Raw genomic sequence first — 26,371 nt, forward strand, 5'->3', positions numbered from 1 at the left:
TTTCAGACTCACGCACCAGGTAACAATTTTCCAATCCATGGCGTATTAGGATCGAATGAAACCAGATACAGAATTTTCCTAGGTGTTCTAGCAGCCAAATATTGCATCAAGCCTCAGGGTTCCCTCTAGGCGCCCTACCTGCTACCCTTTATAATTCCCCGCTAACATGCGCTTTCTCCTTAGAAGATCATCGCGGCTTCCAGAGGTTCAGCCTCACAATCTCTGTGCTGTTTGAGTTTCCTCAAAGCTTAACACTTGAGCCAACAGCAGAACAGCTGGTCTTGACTTCTAGGGCAGGGTAAACAAGTTATTGGATGTAGGAATTTTCCATGGTCTATCTACATTTTTAAACACTTAAATTCCTTTCTACCCAGGGGTAAAGAAATAAATAGATACTAAGTGTGGTATCTCTAAAATAAATGAGATGTCTCAGAAATGATTGGACCTACAAGCATTAATTATAATTTTGCAAATGAGACCAGTAGACATTAAAGGCAAGAAAACTAGATAAACATTACTATTTGTGAGTTGTTTGTAAATTCTGACCTTACCTTAGTGCTAAGTGTTAAGTATTATTAAATGCGAAATTCTTTAGGAATGGTGAAATTCTCTGTCCTTGGAAAGATGTGACAAGGTCTTCCCTCCTCAGAGAACTTGCCAGCTAATGATTCCTGATGCTAGGTGAGATCAGGACAGAGCGAAGTTGATATGACACTCTATTGCAGTATCTGCTTTTTAAACCAATCTCCTACTTTTTCTTCTTTTTTTTCCCCAGAGGAGGCATACACATATGTTGAAAACTATATCTTCAAAATACTAGTACCAAGTCTCCTCTATATCTCCAGATGCCCATAGAACAATAAGGGAGGCTTTGTGGCCAAATATTTTAATGTGTGAATAAAACTTTCATCAAACCTCAACAAATTATAACACCCTGTACTTGGCTTTATGATAAAAGAAGACAATTGCAGGACAAGATACCATCTGAGATTTAGCTGAAAAAATAAAAACCCAAACATGCTTGCCTAGCTTTCTTGTCCTCTCTGTTCTCTTCAAATTAGCCCACAAATCAGTTGCATTCCTGGCCCAGTCCCTTCCTAACAAAGAATTCATCCTGTTGCCTGAGCAAGGCTGTTTCATCTCTACTCCACAGTTAATTTTCAAAGCCATTTCCACGAGCTTGGGTGGATAATGGTGTTTTTCAAAGATGGTTATGTATCCATGTTCAGTATCCTTTACCTGAAAAGCTTGGGACCAGAATTATTATTTATTTACCTTTTTGTTATTATTTTGTGTGTGGTTTGACTATAACTTGGCATAGGAAATCAGGTTGGAAGCTTTCTTCTTGGAGTGTCATGACAGGACTCCAGAGGTTCCACATTTGGATCATTTTGAATTTGAAATTTTTCAACTTAGGAATGTGTGTGTGTGTCCCAGTCATTGTTTTTGCCTTACTATATGATAGTGATAGTCTGCCTTAAAATAAGGGGTCTGTGCTCATTCTTCTTGATCTGGATAGTCCTGTGAATACAGCAGAAGTGAAATTGTGTGACATTGGGGTTAGGTTAGAAAAATGTATTTGGCTTTCACCCTGTTCTTTCTTTGAGATGTTCTTCATTCAATTACCCACCATGCTGGGGAAGCCCAGATGAGCTCATGCCGAGTCCACGTGGAGAGCACCACAGGGACCGGTACCGAGACCATCAATCAAGAGTCTACATCTGCTGCCAGGCTCAGAAAGGGAGAGAACCTTCAGCCCACTTCAGCTCTAGGCTCTCAACCCTACCAGCCAAGCCTTAGAGGAACAGAGTGAGAGGTCTTTGACAAGAGCTTGGCACACTGAAGGCTCGTGAGCAAGATAAAAGTCAACCCTTACGAAACCACTGGGCTTGAGGAAATCTTGTATGACAATAGTTACGGGACTTCCTTGCCACTGAGAATACCCTTTCTTTTAAAAATACACTTGTTTGTTTGTTTATTGTTTTTCTAGCATATAGATTTATTCAACTTTCCCTTTCAAAATGAAAAAAAAAACCTTCTGTCTTTGATTCTCTATCCGTTTTCCAACCACACTCTTAGAAATTTCTTCACGCTTCTATACAGAAACCTGCTTATTTGGGAATAAATAATTACTCCAGAGTCTCTATCAGGATCCTAGTGAAGACTGAGGCTCCTGGGGTTGGGATTCCCGGCCCTTTAATTTTCCCGGCTCCTTGTTCTCTCTCCACTTTTTCCTGCCATTCCAACTTTTTCCCAGAGTGTTTTTGCAGGCTCACAGTTCCCATCTCCCAGAGCTCTGCTTAAGGCCCAACTTCAATTTCTCAGAAGACGTTTTCTCCAAATGAGCGCGCTGGGTTCACTTCCTTTATGTGTTTTCCTAGCAAAGGCCTACTCTCTGGTTAAGTTCCTCATTGTATCCCAGCAGCACATGTAAGACACCGACTCTGTAAGATCCAGCTATGAAGTCAAAAGGAAAACAAACCACTTACCAGCTCACAAACCTCTGTCCATTTTATAAGCGGATACAAGAAAAATGATTTTGATATGTAGATGAAGCTCAGAAACACTGGCAAACTGGTCATCTACCAAACCAGTCGTCCAGTGAATTGAGGCTCTCAGGACTCTCAGTCTCAGGACCATGTTCAGTCTCTGCTTTGTAGACATCGGTGGCTTTGCCTTTGCTCACAGCATCAGCCCTCTACATCCCTCTCAAGGCATACTGGCTCTTGGGCTACTGCCTGTTTTCTTGTCCTCTCTCCCAGCATCTCTCGTGTCTTATCAAAGATCCAGTAACACTGATGGTTAATGTCTGAGCCCACTGACACTCAAACCTTCCCACTTGTCCGCAGCTCATTTTTCAGCTTGCAAGACCTTTCTTTCTTTTTATCCATTTGACACGTTTTCTAAAGTTTCATGTCTCCATTTCCCTCTTACACATTTACCTGGGTTGCCATTCATTGCCATTGCTTTACCTGAAAGAGAAAAAAAGCCCCCCAAAATCAGAAAACACCATCAGCCAAATGAGTGTGCTATCACAAGTGAATTTCTCCACTGACCTGCTAGAATTTCGAGAGCAACAATCCTGATTTTCATTTCTGCATACTCACTAGGTAGCATAGATACCGGCACATAGTAGGCTCAGAATCATTCTGTATTAAAAGAATACCGTTTACTTAGAAAGCATTGCTCCAACCATCTGCTGTTTGGAAATAATTCCTTCACAGAACCAATTTAAAATTACTCCCTCAGGCTACATAATAAAGAATCACGTAAAGAGATGTCTGTATTGTGTTTAAGACTTTTGCTAAAATCACAGCTCACTTTGTGGTTGAAAGCCCTTGAATAAATACCCAGCACTAATCTCTCTTCCCTTAGTGGAAGGTGTAAGCTTGGATCCACTTGCCCAAGGCATGCTCCTTTTCATTAAATATTTTATCAGACAAGAAGAGGCATGGCACTTGCCTTTCATGGCACCTACTATTTTAGATTCTACTCAGTTTCACAGAGTAAGCAGTTCGATTATGACATTTTCACACGTGTTTATAATGCACTTGAATTGCTTTCATGCCCTCCACCCCCTCTTCTCATCCTTTCCCATGCCCCCCATTCTCCATGCCCCAAATCATCCCCGTGTATGTTCCTATTATTCTATCTCAGATTCCACATATGGGAGAAAACCTGATACTTGTCTGTGAGAATATATCATTGCAGTTAACACAATGATTTCTAGGTCTATCCATCTTTGTGAAAATGGAGCAATGTCATTTTTTTTTCTTATGGTTGAATATACCTCTTGCTTTCTATATTTACACAATATATACATATGAGCATATGTGCATGTTTGTGTGTGTGTGCGTGTGTGCGCGTGTGTGTGTATTTACTGGACACCTAGGCTAATTCCATATGTCTATTGTAAGCAGATATCTCTTTACTAAGTTGACTGTTCTTTGGTCTGTTCACCATTTTTTCCATATTTTCCTTTTCTTTTTTAAAATTTTTCTTTTCCTTTTTTAAAATCTTATTTTACATTTCAACCACAGTTCTCTCTCCCACTCCTCCTCCTGTCATCCTTGCCTCTCTCCTGCTACATCTCCCAAATACCCCTCCACCCCCACCCAGTTGCTCCCTCCCAGCCACTCCACTCCATTCTTCCCATAGGGAGTAAACAAGACCTGGTACATTAAGATAAGGCAGGACCAAGCCCCTCCCCCATGCATTGTCTGAGCACAGTATCCCACCATAAAGGATGGGTTCCAAAAAGCTAACTCAGGCCCCAGGGATAGATCTTGATCTCATTGCCAGGGGCCCCTCAGATAGACCAAGCTACACAAGTGTTTCCCACATGCAGAGGGCCTAGTTCTGTCCCATGAAGGCTCCACAGCAATCGGTCTAGAGTTTGTGAGTTCCCACTAGCTTGGTTCCACTGTTTCTATAGATTTCTCCATCATGATCTTGACTTCCCTTGCTCATATATTCCCTCCCCCCTCTCTTCAACTTGATTCCCAGAGCTTGGCCTGATGCCTGGTTGTGTGGGTTTCTGCATCTGGTTCCATCAGCTACTGGATGAAGGTTCTATGATGATAGTTGGTTATTCACCAATCTGATTACAGGGCAAGGCCATTCCTGGCACTCTTTCCACTATTGCTAAGAGTCTTTTCTGGTGTCATCCTTGCAGATTCCTTGGAATTTCCCTAGCACCAGGTTTCTTCCTAACCCCATAATGGCTCCCTCTATCAAGGTATCTCTTTCATTGCTCTCCTACTCTGTCTCTCCCTCAACTCATTCGTTTTGTTTCCACCAACAGTATGGTGGTTTCTCAGAAAATTGGGAATCAATTTACTTCAAGACCCAGTGATACCACTCTTGGGCATATACCCACAGGATGCTCAATCATACCACAAGAACACTTGCTCAACAGTGTTCATAGCAGCATTATTCATAAAAGCCAGAACTCAGAAACAACCTAGATGCCCCTCAACCAAAGAATAGATAAAGAAATTGTGGTACATTTACACAATGTAGAAAACAATGACATCATGAAATCTGCATGCAAATGGATGGAACTAGAAAAAAACATCCTGAATGAGGTAACCCAGACTCAGAAAGATAAACACAGTATGTACTCACTAATAAGTGGATATGGAAAAGTTTTTGCCCCCCCATAAACATCTCAGTTGATGCAATAATCCAAATCAGACCAAATCAAACAGGGAGGCAAGTGTTTGTTCTGCGGAGAGGGGGCATTTTAAATACCCTGTGGGAGTGGTCTTGAGCATCTCTGGGGAGGGGTCATCATTTGATGGGCTTTCTCAGGGGTGGAGTCTGGACTGAGGCAATTCGCAGGGGAGGAGGCTTGGAATGGGACTTTCCACGCAAACATTCCAGATTTTTGGATATATGGATGCCAGGGGCTGAGGTGACGCTTTAACCCAAACATTCCTGACTCTTTGGTTATAGGGGTGCCAGGGGCTGGGGTAAAGCCTTAACCAAAAGAGATACTAGATGTAAAACAAAGGATAGAATAAGGGAACAAGATTTTTATTTTGAGGCAAAGTCTCATATACTCCACGCTGGCCTCAGTTTTGCTAATAGTTGATGATTATCTTGAATTTATTATCCTCCTGCTATTATTTTCTGAGCACTGGGGACACTACCTGTAGAGTTGTACCCTCATTCTGAATGTACCCCCTTTTGAATATGAATGTTTATATGCATGTTCTTTTTTGTGTGGTCACATGGGTATGTGGGGGTGAATGCACATATGTGTGTGCATGTATACAGAGGCCTGAGGTTGACATTGGGTGTCTTCCTTGATCACCGCTGACTTAATTAATATATTGAGACAAAGTCTCTTTCTGAACTCAGAGCTCAGGATTATAGTGAGTCTGGCTGGCCAGAGCTTTCAGGGATTCTCTGTCTTTGTATGCTGCACAGTAGGATTACAGGTGGGCTACAATGGCCGTTCAGCTTTTACATGGTGTCTGGGGATCCCCACTGTGGTCTTCAGGCTTTCCTAAGGAGTGCATTACCCACTGAGCTGTCTCACCAGCCACCCTAGCCTCCCACTTTTTAATCTTCACGTGGGGTTTCAAGCCTTTTCTCTATTTCTTATAAGTTTTCTTAGTGTAAACTTTCTGGAATTTAATTTTTCCATATTTAAGTTGAGTATGATAGCAGGTAAGCAGACTCAAATTTTTGTGCAGACCATATAAAACTTGGTGGAATATACTAGAAAGTATGATGCAAGTAGTTGTCTTTAATTTTCTTTTAAGAACTATCCTGAAAAAAGGGAAATAGTTAAGATCGTCTGGGTAAACTGGGATGGGGAGTAGAAAGGAGGGGAAGGGGATGATGGGCCCATGAGGGCCTAGTCAGAGAGGGAGGAATGAAGAAGATATCTTGATAGAGAGAGCCATTATGGGGTTAGAGAGAAACCAGGTGCTATGGAAATTCCCAGGAATCCACAAGTATGACCCTAGCTAAGACTCCAAGTAATAGTGGAGAGGGTGCCTGAACTGGCCTTCCCCTATAATCAGATTAGTGACTACCCTAATTGTCATCATAGAACCTACATTCAGTAACTGATGGAAGCAGATGCAGTGAGCCATAGCCAAGCACTGGACTGAGCTCTAGGAACCTAGTTGAAGGGAGGGAGGAGGGATTATATTAGCAAGGGGTGTTCAATATCATGATTGGGAAAACCACAGAGACAGTTGATCTGAGCTAGTGAGAACTCACGGACTCTGGACTGATAGGTTGGGATCCTGCATGAGAAAGAACAAAGTCCTTTGAATGTGGGTGACAGTTATTTGGCTTGATCTGTTGTAGGGTCCCCTGGCAGTGGGACCAGGACTTATTCTGGGTACATGCACTGGCTTTTTGAAGCCCATTCTGTATGATGGTATACCTTGTTCAGCTTTGATACGGGGGTAAGGGGCTTAGTCTTCCCTCAACCTCGTATATCAGACTTTGTTGACTCCCCCAAAAAGGCCTTATCCCCTTTGAGGGGTGAATGGTGGTAGGAAGAGTGGTGGGTAAGGGGTAAGAAGAGGAGGAGGAGGAACTGGGGCTAGTACGTAAAATAAAAAAAAACTAAATAATTAAAGAACTATCCTAAAATATGCTGTGCATAATTTAATGTTTTCTATTCTTTCTCTTGTGGCCAATAAAAAAGAGGTTTTGACTAGATCATTACAACTCTAGTCACCCATGTGGGTCCTGCATTGGAGATTAAGTTTTTCTATTTGTATTGTTCCCACCATATTGAAAGTACACCATTCATTGCAAATACAAACTCCGGTCTCATGATTGGGAGGCCAGTGTCTTAACCACTGGTCCATCACTGATAGACCATCACAGTGGATCCATCACCGATCCCTCTCCAAAACCCCATAAATATATTTTAAAATTAAATCTGACTTTTCAGTCTAATTCTTCATAAAGTTGAAATTAATTGGATTTATCAAAATGGCCTATGTTTTCTAATGACAAATTAAGAACAACCCTTTAGAGTTTGCATTTAGGTAAAGGTACCATTTCCACATCCAGACTCTAGCTGCTCACCTTCCTTTCTGTTTTCCTGTCTGCCCTTGGGTTTGTTTGAACATCTTTGGCAAAAAGTTAAAAGACCATACAGATGCTCATTCCCTATTTACAAAACTTTAGCTACTGAAAAATATATGATGTCTTATCACAAATAAATCAGAGTGCAGGGCAGTTCACAAGAGAATTACTTAAATGGCATTTTTCCTTGGATCATTAAAATAGCAAGATTTATAAACAATTCAAAACATATATATTAGTGAAGCGTGAGTCCTAAGCTAAAGTTGTCCAGTGTAAAGAAAAATGCAAAAACATCGTATTTTATTTTTTAACATGCATAAATTGTTTTACGGAACCAAACCATATATATGCAGATATATGACAGAATTGAGTATGACCTGAATTTATATCTGAGTCTCTAACTGATTTATCTGGCTCAGAGATCCATTATTCTTTGGAGAAGTTATTCTTCTTGCATGAAGAGTTGACCATTGCTCATCAAGTGGTCCAGATCTTGACCTTGTTTTATCTTTTGTCAGTCTTACTCCTCCCTTTTGTATGGTGTACTTTGTAACCTTTTGAGTAAATTCTTAACACACTAGCTACACCTCTTCCCTTTTCCTAGGCAGAGCGCTACTGCTCTCGACCATTTGTTGCTATTATAACCTTCTAATGTCTGCTTGCTATGATCTCTTCCTTCTCCATTTGCAGATCAGAACTGGGATAGCAGTTTTAATAGCTTCACATACAATGCCCCTAGGGGTTCCAAATAACTTTCTAGCTATTTATTTTCACTCTCATTTCAATCATCTTCCCTTCTGTTTGCTATCTCGCTTCTTTGTTCATAATTTGTCACCTCCAATTGGAGAAGCCAGATGCCTTCACTTTCCACGCCACTTATGGCTGGCTCATGGTCCTTCAGGCTTCAGTTTCAAATTCCTCTGGCATTTTTTTGTAGTTCTGCAATCATCTATGCCTTCACGTATGCTGTAACTTGACTATTTTCATGGCTCCCTGAATGCCCAAGGATACTATGGGTTACATGAAGGCAAGGATCACTTTTAACTTTGCAGCCTGCTTGGTGGGTCATTGACAAGGATGCGTGAGTGGTAATGCTCTCTCTTCTCACTAGAGTCAGAAAGACCTGACTTTCAGAACCAAACCTAAGGGACTGAGTTAGAATTTCTGCAATTCTTATTAAAAAAAGACTGGGTATGAATTAAAGTGCTTGTAACCCAGTACTCTGGGGATGCAGACAGAAAGATACCTGGGGCTTGCTAGCTGCCTACCTAGCTCTAAGTTCGGCTCAAGGAAATAAGGAGGAAGGTGACAGAGTAGGACACTTGATGTCCTCCTCTGACTTCCACGATTGTGACTCTGCACATATATACATATACCGCATATACACACACCAAAAATGCATTCAGCAGTCTTGAGAAACAATCGCATGTCGTTGACCCCATGATGAAAACACAAAAGCAGAAATGGTCACTGTATGATTTTCAGATAAACACAGCAGTTCATAAACTAATAGGCAGCGTCCTTAGAAGAATAAGAAAAAAAAGAGACAAATTTATTTGGGGGGAGTTTAGGACACATGTATCTACGATTATGCTGGGTAGTATAGTCAATTATTAAATGCTAGAAACTTTGTAGTGGCAGTGGTTTCCCCAAATCAGTGTGGTGAAACCAAGCACTGTTAATTATATGCAGCTAGTTCACTGGGAGAAACACCCAATTTAGACACATTTGGTTTTACTCAGAGAAAGAAAATACAATGAAAGAGAAAACCTGCTTTAATATATTCATAGGCCACAAGTGCTTCAGTGAGCAGGTGAAGAAGAGAAGCAATTCTTTATTTCCAAATTATAAAGTACGATCAAATTTGAAGCTGTGAAAATATTGAACTTTTGCTAGGGAAAAAAAATAAATGATTTGAAGCCCTGGTGATCACACAGAGAATCTCGACAATTTGACAGCTATGAATTTATCTCACTTGTGAATGAATAACCTTTGTAAGTCACTGGGGACTTCAATATTCCCAACACATTTCCCTGGAAACACTTCAAACAGCGTAGTTCATTTCTGTCCTTACCAAACAGCCCCTTTTGTTCGCCTCTACTTCGCTGGCTTTTGTGGTTTGAGAAGGGACTTGAAAGTTTGAAAATTAAGACGGTTACAGCTTGCCAGTGGGCTCCACTCCTGCCTGAATGAAGCAAGATTAACTCTTTGATTATTTTAGGGATTAAACAGCTTCTATTTACATCTGAAATAGGGAAACTTCATTAATATTGTTTACAAACCTTCAGCTCTGTCCCTGAGCTAATGTTCAATATAATTTTGTATTTAAGAGGGCACATTTGACCTGGGGTACGTGTGGCAAATGAAGATCACATCTGATTAAGTTGAGTTTATGGAGTTCTTAGAGCCTTCCTTAAAGGCAGGAGTTTCTTTTTCTTTTTTCTTTTTGGTTTTTCAAGACAGAGTTTCTCTGTAGCTTTTGGAGTCTATCTCTTGTAGACCAGGCTAACCTAAAACTCACAGAGATCCACCTGCCTCTGCCTCCCAAGTGCTGGGATTAAAGGCATATACCACCACTACCCTGCAAACCAGAGAGTTTCTTAAAGCTGGGTTCTGCACATCAAGTCCAATGTCATAGCTTTTCTAGGTGTTGTCCTGCGTGTGTTTTGCATGTTCAACTTTGTGATGAGTTCTGTATATTAGTATTGCAGAGCCTTGTTTCTTGGCTCTGAGAGTTGATTAATTTCCTCTCGTCAGGTTGAACCTCACAGACACACTATGAGTGTTGCTGGTGGAGGGTCAGCCTTGCCATTCAGCACAAAGGATATAACTTAAGTATGCAAGGTTTCCTGTCGTCTAAGGTCACATTGAGCTATCCTATCATCACTGAAAATCTGGCAAAGTCCTGAACCGTTCTACTTTCTACCTTCTGCCACCATAGGTGAGAAGATTTGGGCAACCTCCCTTACCTCCAAAACTAAATCAATGTGCCTGACTCCTGTTGTACTTACCACCCTATTTCTGTGACATGTTAGGTGCACAAGCATGCTTAGTGGCAACCTGCTGTCTCCATTATCTACCCTTGAAAGAGGTCATAGAAAACAACATCAGGTCAACCTAGGCTGAGGAGGCATCTGAGGATGCAGAGTCTGTCAATGAGCCACAGGTGAGCATCACTACTGAGTCTTCCTGGGAACCAGGGGCTGGTTGTGATCCGGAACAGGTAGATAGTAAGGCAGTAAACCATGTCTCACTAATACTGTCTTCTGCTTGTGTGTCGATTTCTCTTTCTCCACCCTTCTCTTCTCTTGTCCCTCCCTTCTTCTCATATTGTTTTCTGTATTTGCACATGTTCCATCAAATCTCTCTTAGTGTCCTGTCCAGTTCACTGTAAATGTGTTCAACAGAGCTGTGCTAGACTGCAGCAAACTATGCTAGGGGCTCAGCACAGTGCTGAGCTGATCAGCATCCTTAAGGAAGGAAGCTGTAGTTGAAAACATTTTATGCCATTCTACAAAGAAAGAATGTTTACCACAACAGCTTTTAGGTTTTTGTTTCCAGAGTGAAAGAACGTGTTTTGCAAATTAATTGTTCCATGTTCTCCAAATGCAAGGTGCTATGTTGGCAACTTTTATTTACACCCATGTTTAAAGTTTGATGTCTCACATGCTTTTCTTGGTTTGCCAGGTCTTACCAGTTGCCAACATTTGCCAATTCCAGTTCTTTCTTCAAAATGTCACCTGATGCCACTTCTGTCCCCAATTCTCCATTCTCTTTGAGCTTCTTACCATCTCCCCTATTTCTACTATTAGAGAAACCTTTTAATTTTAATTATGCCACCGACGTCCAGCTCCTCTTACAGCCACTACATCATTCATATCGCTGACAAGCTGATCATAAAACACTCTTTCAATCTGTCATTTGCCACCAGAAGGCTTCAGTGACTACACAGCCTCCTGGAAGCAGAATGGCGCAGTCTGAGAATGTAGGGTCTTGGCTAATGCAGCACTTTTTGTCCACAGCTCTGACTACACATTCCGTTGGCACTGCATCCTGTGAACCCCTGCCCTAACAGAGACCTTCTCTGATGGCATGCTTTCCCTTAAGCCCATCTTGCTGGCCTGGTTTGTGCTGCCTGTGTGAGTCATATCCATCATTCAAGTCCTGCTTGCTTTATGGAATCCTCCAGGTTCGGTCTAGCCCAACTGACATTTTATTTCTCTGAATTATGATATTTCTTCATGTTTCATTCATTAAAATGTCCTCCAATTAGCCTCATTGCCTCAATTAGATTATATATTTCATGAGGCAGAGACCACTTTTCTATACACCCTTGTTCTGACAACAAGTACCGCCACTTAAATGTAAGGAGGCCGCTAGTTAGTTCCTGGCCTCTTAGCCCCAAAATAATCATGCAGAAACTGTATTAATTAAATCATTGCTTGGCCCATTAGCTCTAGCTTCTTATTGGCTAGCTCTTACATATTAATTTAACCCATCTCCATTAATCTGTGTATTGCAACATGGCAGTGGCTTACCAGGTAAAGTTCAGGTATTTGTCTCAGGCGGGGCTACATGGCTTCTCACTGACTCCACCTCCTTTTTTCCCCAGCATTCAGTTTAGTTTTCCTCGCCTACCTAAGTTCTACCCTATTAACAGGCCAAGGCAGTTTCTTTATTAACCAATTACTATTGGTTAATAAAGAGGGGAATTCCACATTGCTTATATATACACAGTGGTGGTCCTAAAATAACCAAAGATTGGGACAAAAAAAATTTCTGATGACTATTTGTTAGAATGTTGAATGTATATTACCTTGTTAAACCTTTGTTGATGTCCTACTTTATTTATTTGTTTTGGTTTTTCAAGACAGCGTTTCTTTGTGTAGCTTTGGAAGCTGTCCTGGAACTCGCCCTATGGATCAGTCTGGCCTCAAACTCACAGAGGTTCCCCTGCTTCTGCCTCCTGAATGCTGGAATTAAAGGCATACACCAACAACACCCGTGATGTTCCACTTTAATTAGTACTTCTCATGATAGTTAAAATGCTAAAATGTAATTTATAGACCTCTAAAGTAGGAAGGACTTGTTTTGGTTGCAGTTGGGAAGTCAGGTGGCAGGTGGCAGACAGACTGTGAGATAATTGACTTACTCCTTATTTCTTCTCATCTATGTCGTAGAGCAGGAGAGCAGAGGAGGATTTCCAAGCAGAAGAAAACATCCTGTGACTTATGGGGGAAGCAAGTTAACTGCTAACATGAAGTAGCCTGTTGCCAAAAGAAATGCAGCCTAGTATCAAGGAGCCACTAGTTGCCTTGAAGAGTGAACTGCTTGCTGTTTAAGGTCCTATGGCTTGGGTTTAATGGTGGTGGTGATAGCAATGCATTCATTTTCTAGTAAGTTCTCCAGGAACATCTCTCTCTCTCTCTCTCTCTCTCTCTCTCTCTCTCTCCTATAGGAATTAAAAATGATACAGTTGGGGAAATGGAAACATACGACTTTTTGCCAAATGCTTACCTAAATTTGCTAGTTTATTCAGTAGGCTGAACACATGATATCAATGATACAATGAAGTTTTATAGTTCCTTATTCTCATAGAGAAAATAAAATAAAGTACTTTGCAAAGAGGCTGGAAAACTTGAGAAAAAAGACATACCAGGAATTCTGGGCTGAGGTGCTGGTATAGCATTGATCATGGCTGCCTCATGGATGCTCTTGGTACACAGTTCAGTAAAGTAGGGCTGTTTTAACTATGTTTGTTGCTACCTTGTTTAAGATGATACAGGTGGATACATGGGTGTTTTGGAAAACCTCTCTGCTCACAGCGTCATTTCAGTTCTGTCAGGTTTTACTCCATGGTTCTCACTTCCCGTTTTGCATAGGCCACTTAGTAGAGGTGTTTATTTTAAGGTGCCTTTGGTTTCATGGCTTTTACTTCTGTTCAAGTATATTTTCTTGAGGTGTTTGTTTTTACATCTCTGATGGAGGACTTTCATTGGTTAATTAATAAGGAAACTGCTTGGCCCAATAGGTCAGAACATAGGTGGGCGGAGTAAACAGAACAGAATGCTAGGTAGAAGGCAGTGAGGCAGACACTTCAGGCAGTTAGTCGCCATAGGCAGTTGCCATAGGCAGTCGCCATGCTTCTCCTCTCTGAGATGGACGCAGGTTGAGATCTCTCCTGGTAAGCGACCACCTCATGGTGCTACACAGATTACTAAATATGGGTTAAAGCAAGATGTGAGAATTAGATAATAAGAGGCTGAAACTAATGGGCCAGGCAGTGTTTAAAAGAATACAGTTTCTGTGTAATTATTTCGGGTATAAAGCTAGCCAGGTGGCGGGACTGGCTGCCGCTCCATCTACACATCTCTTTGGCTTCCTGAACTTGAATTGTACTTGAGAGTTCCTTAATGAACTAATTTAAGATGTCTCTAAATTTGTGTGTTTTCAAAATCCTATAGCTGTGAAAATTCTGATCCTATTTAGACATAGAAAAAAGCTCAGTTATTTAGTAGGTGCCTTGGAAAAGAAACGAAATGAAAGAAAAAGAGGAAAGAGAAAGAGGCAGCATCTTTTACTCAAGAAAAAAAACCACAGGAACAAAATAAACCACCATCTTTAAAAATCTACTGAGACCTACATAGCTCAGAATCTATTCACTTAACTGACTATTGAAAATATAGCTTTGTTTTCAAAGCACAAAGTAAAGAAGATTGGAACCATTTGGCATGGATATCACTTCTAAGTTTCAGAAAAAAATATCCAGCATTTGCTTCACCACTTTTAATTAATTAATTATTATTTTTTACACTTGGAAGGTGAACAGTTTTAATGAAAAGTCGATGGAAGAGAGAAGATTTGGCATTAATTCAAAATTTAAAGACACAGGTTCCTATTCTTTTTGCCAAAATTGTTTAGGACTGATTCCAGCTCCTTCCTTCAGCCAAACACCTATATTTTAAATGTTTCAGTATTTTCAATGTTTCAGAGGAAGCATGAAATTGTTACCTTGACAGCCCACTGCATTTAATTGAAGTCTTTATAGTCCTCAAACAGGCTCCTGTAATAGGAGAGAGCGAGACAGAGGGAGGAGAGAAGGAGGGGAAGGGAGAAGAAGGGAAGGGAGGAAGAGCAAGAAGGAGGGAGGTAGGGAGAGAGTCTTCCCCTTTATAATTTGGGAGGTATAGAATATTCACATTCACAGCTGTTCGAGAGAGTTCATTCTTTGGTCCACAAGCCTGAAATCAATTGACTGGAAGTAATCAACACATTGATGAAGGAATTGGTTCACCAATTCCTAATCTATGAGGAGAATTTCATAAGCTTTGGGCCTTTGTGGATATTACAGACTTTACCTTAACAAGAAAAAAAGGAAGACCCTTCCAACCTCCTTCCATAACAATATATTCAATGTTTAGCTAAGGTAAATGAATTAAGTCAAGCATTTAGTAAAATATGTGAAGCACAAAATAGGTCATAAAAATCAAACATTTTGTGATATAATGTATAAACCTGACAACCTTTTCTCCTAAATTTTCAACTTCTGAATTTTCAGGTGCATCTTATTATTGCATAAATCTCAGGGAAGTTTAAGTTCCCCAGCTATAAAAGAAGCATCTTGGAGAGTGTGATGAGCATAACAGTTAGCATTCAATTGGTTTTTCAAAAACGATGACTTTAAAAAGCTTAAACCATGCTCCATATCACATGGTCTCGCATAGTGCCAATGATTTCAGCAGTGGTCTTTGGACCTGGGTAAGAATAGATCAAGTTTTATTTCAGGAATGATTAGTCTCCTTCTGCTCTGAGGACTAGGAAGTAATACGTAGTTTTTGGTGACGTTAGCTCATGTTTAATGACTCTTCTATTGTAGGATTGAATGTGAATCTCTGGACTACGTGAAATATAAATAAACAGCAAATGCCTCCCATGGATGCCCATGGCAGAGGGCACCAATGTTGTGAGTCTACTCCACCAAATTATTTACCTTTAATACAATCTTATGAGACAACTGTAAAGATTGTTTATTTTCTTAGATATGTTTTCTATAAGTTTAATAACAGATTTAATATGCTATCATACAATTTATCTCTTTGAGGTGTAAATTTCAAGAGTCACACATGCGCTCATGGAATTGTCCCACCACCATCATTGCCTTTTTTGTAGTCAAAAGAAACCCCACATCCTTCATGCCTACTCCTATCCTCCCACCCCTCCCAGCCCCATAGTCACAGCACAATCCAGTCTACATTCTTTCGTTGTGAGCTCAGATATTCTGGCTATTTTACAGTGATGAAATCAGATCGTGTAGCTTTTGTTTGTGGCTGACTAATTTATTGTCATGTTTTCAAGGTTAATCCATGCTTGTCAATATTTTATTCCTTTTGATGATTTATCATTGGTGGCTCCTCTTACTATGTGGTTGGCATAAGTAATAACAGCATGAACATTCTCGTAACAGGGTGTTATTAACTTTTTCTATGCATAGATCTTAATATGTATAGTTGAGCATACAACTAAGAGTCATATTTCTGGGTCATAAGCAATTCTATGTCGGGTAATTTGAGAAGCTGCTCAGTTGCTTTTCTGATTGGCTGTGTTGTGTTCAGTCTTCCTGACAACATATCAGAGCTACAGTTCTTACATATTCTCATCAGTTCTTGTTTCTGTCTGATGTGGGATTCCCCTCTGTATTCTGTGAATATGTTTTATTACCATTGGTTAATAAAGAAGCTGCTTTGGGCCTATGGCAGTGCAGAATAGAGCGAGATTGGAATTCCTTGGAGGAGAAAAGAAGGAAAAGTCAGAGGGACTCCATGTAGATGCCAAAGGAGAAAGATGCTTGCCCTGGAACCTTACCGGTAAACCATGAGCCTCGTGGTAAAATACAAAATAATAGGAATGAGTTAATTTAAGATGTAATAGCTAGATAGTAAGAAGCCTAAGCTATCAGCCTAAGCAATCAGTGTTGTAATTAGTATAGTCTCTGTGTTATTTTGATCTGGGTGGCCAGGGAAACAACCAAGCAGTCTCTGTTTACATCTGTCTGTACTTAAGTTGTTTGAGTTTGTGGAGAAAACAGCCCCACATTATATTTGTGAATTGTACATTTAGCAAAGAAAGTCTGTCTTTCCATTTCTCTGCTTCTGAGATTACTGAACATCTCTTCACTGTTTCTTTCTACATGCGTAGTGACTTTTTATGATTTTTCTCATGGTATCTTTTTTTAACACATGTCTCACAGTGGCTTTTAAAAACATATAAAGGAAGAGTTCTCTTTGGAATGTTTTGGAATCTGTAGAGGTCTGGTGGGAACAGGATTTTGCAAAGACAAGCATGTCAGGAGGGCTGTGGTCCAAGGTCATTCTTGCTGGCTATCCATGAAGTCACTGGAACAAAAGGGAGCACAATTCATTCTCCTTTTTTACATTTTTATTTGTTTATTTTATTATTTGTATGAAAATTTTTCCTGCAAGTATGCAAGTGCAGTACATGTATGCCTGGCATGTACCACAGAGGTCAAAAGAGAGGGCAAATCTCCTGGAACTGGAGTTATGTGTGTATGCGGGCAAACACAGAGATCTCAAGAGGGGGGCATATTTCCTGAAACTGGAGTTATGGATGGTTTTGTGCTATCAGGTGAGGGCTGAGTGTGGAGTTAGGTCCTCTGAAAGAGCAACAAGTGCTCTTAACTACTGAGTCATCTTTCCATCCTCACATGCTCTTCTTAAAATGAAGATGTTTATGCCAGAGATGAAACTGAATTCTATTTTGGAAAGATGTGCTTATGTTTCTAAAGCAAAAAAAAAAAAGTGATAGCAACAGCAGTGACAAACTCAACAAAATCTGGGGAAGGTGACTCATGCCTGTGGGACATTGGCACGCCTCATCCCAACTTCTGAAGCAACGTTTCTACTAAGGCCCTTGGGCCAAGAATCTATGTGATGCTGTAACCCTCAAGGACTTAAGGAATGAAAATCAAATGAATTAAAGTAGATTTTGGAAAAAAATACATTCACATATAAGCATGTAGGTGTATATGGTGATGATAACGTTATTTCAGAAAGCTCATGTCCTAGATTTCTTTTGTTCTGTGTATTTCCATATCAACAAAAGGCTATTCATAAAGTTTAAGATCTTTTCAAGCCCTGTGAGTTTGTATTTGTATTTCTTTTCAATACAATTATGTGATATAATTTACATTTTATTAATGGAAACAGTTATACTGAATTTAAGTTCTATCTTCAAGACATTTAGACTAGGCTATCAGGGAACATCAAGCAGATCTGAAATGATACTGATAACTGACTTTTCTCAAGTGCTTACCATGTTGAAATCACATTAAAAATACTTGCCATATGTTGCTCATGTATTTCTTATTGAAGTTCATAATGCGGGTATTATTGAACTCCCTTCACCCCTAAGGCAACACTGACACAGAAAAGTAGCATAACTTGTCCAAGGAAAGTTAATTATTTATTTGTAGGGTCAGGAATTCCACTAAAGGGTCTACTGCCCATGTGTAGCCACCAAACTATACTATTTGCTTTTTCTTATTGTCTTAAATCTATAATAGAACTGAATATTGATAAAATACCAGTAACTATTTTCTTGTGTTCATTGTAACTTAGGCTAAGTTTAATGTTTATGCTTTTATTAATTTTAAATAATATTGTACACAATTATAGTCTTGTATATCTTGAAATGGTGTTCCTAAGTACTCATGGGCTTATACAATTAGCTTTTCCAAATTTAAAAACAGTAGACTGAGAAAAAAGTAGTGGAGTACTTATGGGCTAACATGAAAAGGGAGTGGAGAGGTGGAGATAATGGGTGAGATGAACCTCCGTGGAATGGACACCTCCTGCTTTACAGCACAATTAGAAATATTTGATTTAAAAAGGGGAAAGATACCCTGTGTGGCTAGATAATGCTTTTCCTAGAAGCCAAAGTTGAGGTGCCTTTGTGTGAGTTGTTGGTTAGGGAGGCAGCGGGGGACTCCCAAGCAATATGGGCCCTTGCCACTCTTGTGAATATCCACTAGAAGTCTTGTTGGAGACCTCACACCTCTTGGTTGTAGAACAGAAACCAAGCCTGACTTGAGCATGACAGTTTTCATAGTCCTGTGAGGTGCTACCCAGGCTTCTGGAGGAGAAAACCATTGGGGTGGTCTTAGCCAGATGTAAACCCAACGAACTGCACCACCAACCTGCCCGGCAAGATGAGCTCATTTATGTAACAGTGCACAATTGTTATATGTATACCCATCTGCTCTTGATTGGATTGGAAGTCTGTTCTACAGGAGGGAGTCCGTGTCTGATATTGCAAACCTGGTCAAAACCACCTGGATAGAGAAGTCACTAGGCCCTGGGGAGAGCCAACTCCTGTTGATTGCTAAATTGATATAGCACCAAACTCTAAGTATTTATGTTTGTGCCCCCAATTACAAATGCTATTCTCAGCCTTAATGAGGAAAACCTCTTTCAGCGAACAATGGTGAAGGCAGACTTGGGGCTGCTCAAAGTGCTGAGCGTAAGCAATGGCTGAATGCTCATCCTTAGACAAAACATCTTTACTACCACTTCGATGACTCAGGGAAGGTCCTTGATGAGGAGATGGGAAGAATAAGAGCCAGAAGAGGGGGTAAGGGTGGCAGGCTGCCATTTTCCGGGTATGACTCAGTCATTGCAGTCAGGGACTTTAGCTGGGTTTACTTGCACTGAGCCTACACAAAACTCATCTTATTCACAGTTTGTTCTAGATGGGGGAGGGGGCTCTCTGCTGAGGTTTTGGCTGCTGATAGATCCGCAAAAGGGAAGAGTAGTTGTTTTTCAACTGCATATGTGCTGGTGAGCTCACCAGGCTCCATTGGCTAGTTCCAAACCCATGCTAGCACAGGTGGCCAGTGGGTGACTCACAAAACAGCAAAAATACATGAATGTAGGAACAGTATTTGTGGGAAGGATTGAGGTTTTGGAGGAGGGATTAGAGAAGGTGGGGGATGAAAATAATAAGAATGACTATATAGATGCCCTTCTCAAGGAATAAATTAAATTCATAAAAAAGAAAATCCAAAGACAAACATTCCTTGCATTCTTCCTAATATTGGCATCTATTATTACGTTGCCTGTCAGTTCATGCAGCTCTTCCTCTTCTCCCAGTCTCTCCAAGCCAGCTAATAGAGCATTTTGTGTTTCTGAACACTTAAATTCAATTTGTTAGATGTCACTGAGGAAAAATAAAATGGAGAGGACATCAGTTAATAATGTGCTTTTACATTCCGTCATCCCATGCATGGCTCCACGTCTCGCCATGTTGACCTAATTTGCCATGACAGGAACATGGCCTCGGTTTCAGAGCGTTCCAACTGTAGCAATTGCTGAACCTTAGTGGGAATTTCCGTCCCTTCGCAAATTGAAGCAGACTGCATTTCCCAGGACCATTTGAGATGGGTATCTGTGAGGTAGAGGTAGAGTGTGATGGAAGGTTGAGAAGTGGGTCTTTTATATCACAAATATACTGAAGCATGATTATGACTGTGTTATTACTGAGTTATAACAGTTATTACTGTTCAGATAGTTTTGAAGAGAAAAAAAAACTAAAAAGCATATTTGATAAGGAGTTTCTAACTTTATTGCCGTGGATAAATTGTTTTTTTTGTTTCTTCAACCCTATAATGAAGATGATGATAATAACAATAACGTATATAGAAAAGTTCATAGTTTAGTATGTATAATGCTACCTGTTTGTATATTTCCAGGACTGGCCATTTGGAATTGAACAACCAATCGGCTAGGAATATATATTTTTACTTGCACAAATATATGTAGATATTATTGCAAGCACTCATATACACATAGATTGCATAGATACATATGCATACACCCATATATACACACAGGCACACATATGTATTTTGCAATAAAAACTAGCAAAGAATGAGAGCATATTGAAGGAGAGAAGGAAGGGGTATATAGGAGAGCTTAGAGGGAGTAAGAAAAGGGAGAAATGCAATTATATTATCCCAAGGGGGGAAAAAACTAACAAGCAAGAAGACTTACATCATAATACAGGCTCTGGAAGATGTGTATTCTCAATCAGTTTTCTTTCTTAAATATTAGGTACTGGAACACTCAAACACTTGAACTAAATGAGCATAGTGATAGTAACCTAGTTCACAGAACTGATTCACCATGTAGGATATGAGTATAAGGACAATTTTGTTGTTAATAAAAGCTATAATTGAAAAAAATTCAGAGTTTGCCAGACTTTTGGATGACTATTCACTTCTATGTAAGCATTTAGAAAAACACACAGCATTTCAAAATTATTACTTGTAATTACTGTAATTTTTCACATTTTTGAAACAGCTACTCTATTCATACAAGTGAATAATTTTTTATCTGCTGCAAAATTAAAACATATGGATCATATTATATCTCTATGATAACCTATGTTATGTCTGCATTAGAGCTTAGGTCTGTAATCCATATGCATGCCCTGGCCTTTACCAGCCAATGATAGTGCTCTTTCATCAGGATTAATAGTTTAGGCAACCGCCTATTCACGACAGGACTCGAGTCTTTCCATTTCTCCTGAGGTCTGCATCAGAAAAGTCTTTCCCTCTTTGTATGTTTGAGCTTCTTCATTATGAGTTCCTGTGGAGGCTGTGTTCCAGGATACTTCAGGAGACTGACAGTTTCTTCAACTTTGCTGCCTGAACTCTGAGTCAGAGCTGCGCTGGGGAGCAGCAATGTGGGCAAAAATAATCACTGCTCCAACTCTAAGTTATTGTGGATTGTCCAGGACCACTGAATCTGGAATCACATCATTGGTCCTTCTCTCACCAAATTTCACCAAGGACAGTGTCTCAGGCCAAATCTTGCCATCACTGAGCTTCTGTTTTCCATTTCACTCCCCACTCCTGAATGAAATGACTCTCAGCATTTGACCTTTTTACTTTCCTAAGCTTACTGTCCAGGAGGGTGAATACTGGTCCTGTCAAGATGGGAGCATTTGGATCTGTGCTAAGTCTTCATATTTCTGTAGAAGGAATTGGTTGTCCAAATGGACAATACCTGTGCGTGTAGTGGTGGTGGTGATGGGACTGTCTATGAATAATATTTTATATGAATAATATAATTAATAATGGAGAGAAGTGAGCCTAGAAACTTGAACAGTATATAGTGTACGTCTTCATGTGTTTGGTTTCAGGACGTCTTTTCCACTCTTAAAAATTATTGAGGATCCTGGAGAATTTGTTATGCTGGTTATTGATATTTTTAATAGAATTTAAGATGAAAATGTTATCAAAATATTTAGTCATGAATTCATTTAAAAATATCAATATAGTTGATTGCAGAAAAATAAAGGGTAGATGAATGGTAATCAAAGTCTGTGATGATGGTTAATGGGTATTGGTGTGCAGTTAGATGGCAGGAGGAACTCATAATATTTTTTTTTGCTTTTCAAGACAGGGTTTCTCTTCAGCTTTAGAACCTGTCCTGGAGCTAGCTCTTGTAGACCAGGCTGGTCTCGAACTCACAGAGATCCGCCTGCCTCTGCCTCCCGAGTGCTGGGATTAAAGGCGTGCGCCACCACCGCCCGGCAATATTTTATAACACATCTGTGCAACCATAGTTTTTAAAATTTAATCATTATATTTCAAATTATGTAACAGAGAAGATTTTGAATGTTCCCAACATAAAGAAATGGTAAATATTTGAGGCAATGGATATTCCAGCTACACTGATATATCAGTACACACTGTACACATGCATCAGAATAATCATGCTTTGCTCTATAAATGTGTGCAATTGTTGCATGTCAATTAAAAATAAAAATAAACTCATTGGGCATAATGGATTTCCATATCAAACTCCAATATGTCCTGAGACGAAAGAAAATGATTAGAAATGGCATTGCTTAAGCTCACTACAGACAGTGTCTTCAGGTATTATGCATCATGTCTGTTCTTGAAATCCCTACTGTGTGCTTCTAGGAGAATGAGAGCAAGAAGCAAAGAACATGCTAGCATGATGAGAATGGCTTTGGTCTTGCAGATATCGGGAAAGCTCACTGCTCACCAAGGTTGCCTCTCCCGGATGTGGCAAAAACATTGATGTGGGCAGAGATGTTGGGTTTGATGAGGAAGAAAACTGGCCTCACTGGATGCTACAGCTCATGTGTTTGAATTCTTGACTTACCTCTGGGAGTTCGGTTTTGGGAGGTGGTGAAAATTTAGTGACGTGTGTTTTACCAAGAAAAAATAAATTACTAGAAGCAGACTTTGATGGTTAAACTCACTTTTGTTTCCAGCCCATGCTGTGTGTTTCCTGGTCTTTCATAATGACCTGTAGCCACAGACCCCTGCCATTGAGAATAGAGCCACTCTGCCCACCAAGCTTACTCTGCCATGACTGATGGAAATGTCTCTGAAACCATAAGCAAGGTTAAACCATCTTCTCTCTTGAGCTGATTCTGTCAAGTAGTCTGTCTCTCTTACTGATGAGAAAGTTTGCTAAAGACCTACCTTGGTGACTGTAGGAAGAAACAGGGAGAATGACCTCTGAGAGGCAGAGGATGGAATCATTTCATTCATTTCTGGACTGCAATGATGGTTTGGAGTTGTCTATATCTCAAGGTGTCCCTTACAGTAGAAGTGCAGCACACTTAGGTGAGGAAGGTTGGAGTTTGGCCACCTAACGCTGTACCTCTTGCAGAGCTTTTTAAATTCACAGGTGCTGATGAGATGGGGCCCGGTCAGCAAGCCTATCTTAGTTTCCTTTCTTGGTGTTCTGATAAAATCCCTGATGAAAAACAGGGGAGAAAGGACTTAGTTGGTTTATAGTTGGTGTTTATGGTCCATTATTGGAAGGGAGTCAAGGTGGCAGGAATTCGAAGCACCTTGTTGCATCCCCAGTCAAGATGCGAGATGAACGCACGCTACTGCTCAGTCACCCCAGCCCTTCCATTCAGTCTAGGGCTAGCACAGGAAGCTGGCACTATGTACATTTAGGGATGATCTTCCCACCTCAATAAATCCAGTTCAGAAAATGCTTCCTAGGTATATCTGCAGGGCAGTCAAATGCAGGCATTTTCACGTCGAGACTCCCTCCCCAGGTTATTCTAGACTGTGTGTTGTTGTCAATTAAGAGTAGTCATTACCAAGGGCAATGGTAACTATTAAGCAAGTTACCAGAAAAAAAAGACCTGAGGGAGAGGAGGCCCAACAACTCCCGTAAAGACATGGATGCAGCTGGAGGACAGGGACAAGACCTAAAATAAACGTGGATAAGCAGACTGGCAGAAGCTAATAGATCGTGTCAGTATGTGTAATTCTTTTCTTCATTTGATGCTAACCTTTGGTACCTTCTGAAATGAGATGAGGTAGTTGTGGAATATAGGCAGTTGGGTATGCTGTTATGCACCCACAATCCCAATACTCTCCTCCAAGGCTAAGCAGCATGATGAATGAGAACAGGATGCACTCTACAGTTTGGATTTTCTATGGGCCATATACACGATATATGTGCCATTTGAATTGTATGTAAGATGCTTCTGTCACAACACAGTGAGCCATTTTCTGCCAAGATCTTGACTGGTCATGTATGAGGGACTTGATGTTGCCCAGTGTGCCCAAAAGAAACACAAACTCTATTATAGAACTTTGTGAGAGCTCTGAAATTATTTCTGAGCCGATTGTGCTGTTTGATTCTTGGCTTTGTTTATCTATCTGTATTTGATTCTCGGTTTGTATATCAAAGGACATCAAAACAGAGTAGGTAAAAATCTGACTAGCTATTGAGAATTTCTAAGTATTGGTTCAATTTTCCTTCCCCCCCCCCTTCTGTCCCTCTCTTCATACCTTCCTTTCCAAATAGGACTTTCTACCTCATGAACTATGTCCCAACAGTTTTCTGTAGACTACTAAGGACAGGGAAGGGGCTTTGTGAAAGTTAATCTCCTAGATTTCCCCCTCTATTGAAACCAAAGTAGAATTCATTAGGGGTTTTTCTTGTTTTTTGATGGCAATTCAGTGACTACAAAACTCAAAGGTCAGGCCGGGCAGTGGTGGCGCACGCCTTTAATTCCAGCACTTGGGAGGCAGAGGCAGGCGGATCTCTGTGAGTTCGAGGCCAGCCTGGTCTACAAGAGCTAGTTCCAGGACAGGCTCTAAAAAAGCTGCAGAGAAACCCTGTCTCGAAAAACCAAAAAAAGAAAAAAGAAAAAAAAAAACTCAAAGGTCAGGCCTAATACACAGTGGAGAGCTGATGAAAACAGCTCTTTAGTTAAGTCTGGAGAAAGGCAGGGGTGTGGAGAAGTAGTTTGTAAGATGAGGTTTCTGGCTAGGAACTTCTCAAACTTACGGTCATTTAAAGACAATGGAATCTCCCCAGGAGGATTCTGAGTCTGATTTGGCTCACAGCAGAGAAAGCATCAAATCAAGTTCATCATCCCTTAAATAAAGAGTAAGCATTAGATCTCAGGCTACTATTATAACTGAGGCTGTGTAAAAGCTATCTTGAATATTACATGAAGATGGCTGTCAAGATAACTGAGCCTTCAGTAGCGCGTCAAGGATTTTCTCATTGACAGGATGAAACACTGGGACCCAAGGCAGCTGCTGGTGTGATAATGGTGCTTTGCGTGTAGTGTGGAGCGGTTTGCCAAAAGTATTCTGTTTGCATTTTATTTCATAAAGGGTTTCTTTTTTCTCACAGGAAGTACAATTTTTTTAAAAAAAAGTCAAAATATAGAACTTTAGCTTCTACTACCTGTGTGTGAAAACACTGGGTACTTAAAATATAGATCTCATTTTTGGAGATGAGTTTACAGAAAATAATTCAGTCACTCACCCCATTCCCTCAGGATTGCTTTACTACAGCTATTGAGAAGCATGCATTAAGCCTTGGCCTTCATTTCACATCTCCAATATCAATCCAAAGCATTTGCTTTCATGAAATTTTGATCTGAGCTCACTGCAGATTTGAGACAAGATTTCCAATCACTGCTTTGCAGGCCTCATACGTCCCTCAAACACTCTTCACATTCTAGTTTCTACAATTCTATGATTGTTCAGTCCCAACACAAATGGCAGTTTCTCAGAAGCTTTGTCAGGTCCCCTGAGACCCAGCCCATCATTGCTCTGTGTCTCTAAGCACAAAACATCCTAAGTTTAGCAACTACCATTGTTCCCTTCCTTTTGTAATGAAGGGATATCTGATGGAAGCTTTTTTTAAATCAATTTTCTTACTTTATAAAAATAAATCCTTTTACTAGCACTAGTTCTTGGGCTTAGTCAGGATTTTTGAATAAATAGATTTGATATATAATTCTCTGTGTTTGTGTTTGTTTTTAAGATAAGGTATCAATATACAGCTCTAGCTGACTTGGAACTTATGATCCTCCTGCCTCAGCCTCCTGCATGATGAGAGGTAGTTTAAAATGAACAAACAAACAAAGCAAACAAAAACAAACAAACAAAACTTAAAATACTTCTAGATACCTGGTTCCCTGATAAGAAGATATTCTAAAGCAATTACAGATGGACTCCAAATGTTTAGTGTACTACAGATAAAAAGAAAGATACTTGCTTTATTTCACTAAAAATAAAAAGTTCTTTGCTTCATATATATATATATATATATATATATATATATATATATATATTCCTCCAAACAACTCAAGGTGTTTCCAAAGTGTTCATTCAAAAGGAACTGGTTTTCACTCACATTTACTTTCACTAGGTTGGAGGGACTTGAAATTTGTTAATGATAATAATACAGTTTAAAAAACTCCTACT

The sequence above is a fragment of the Arvicola amphibius genome, chromosome 13, assembly GCF_903992535.2.
Source record: "Arvicola amphibius chromosome 13, mArvAmp1.2, whole genome shotgun sequence".
NCBI lineage: Eukaryota > Metazoa > Chordata > Mammalia > Rodentia > Cricetidae > Arvicola > Arvicola amphibius.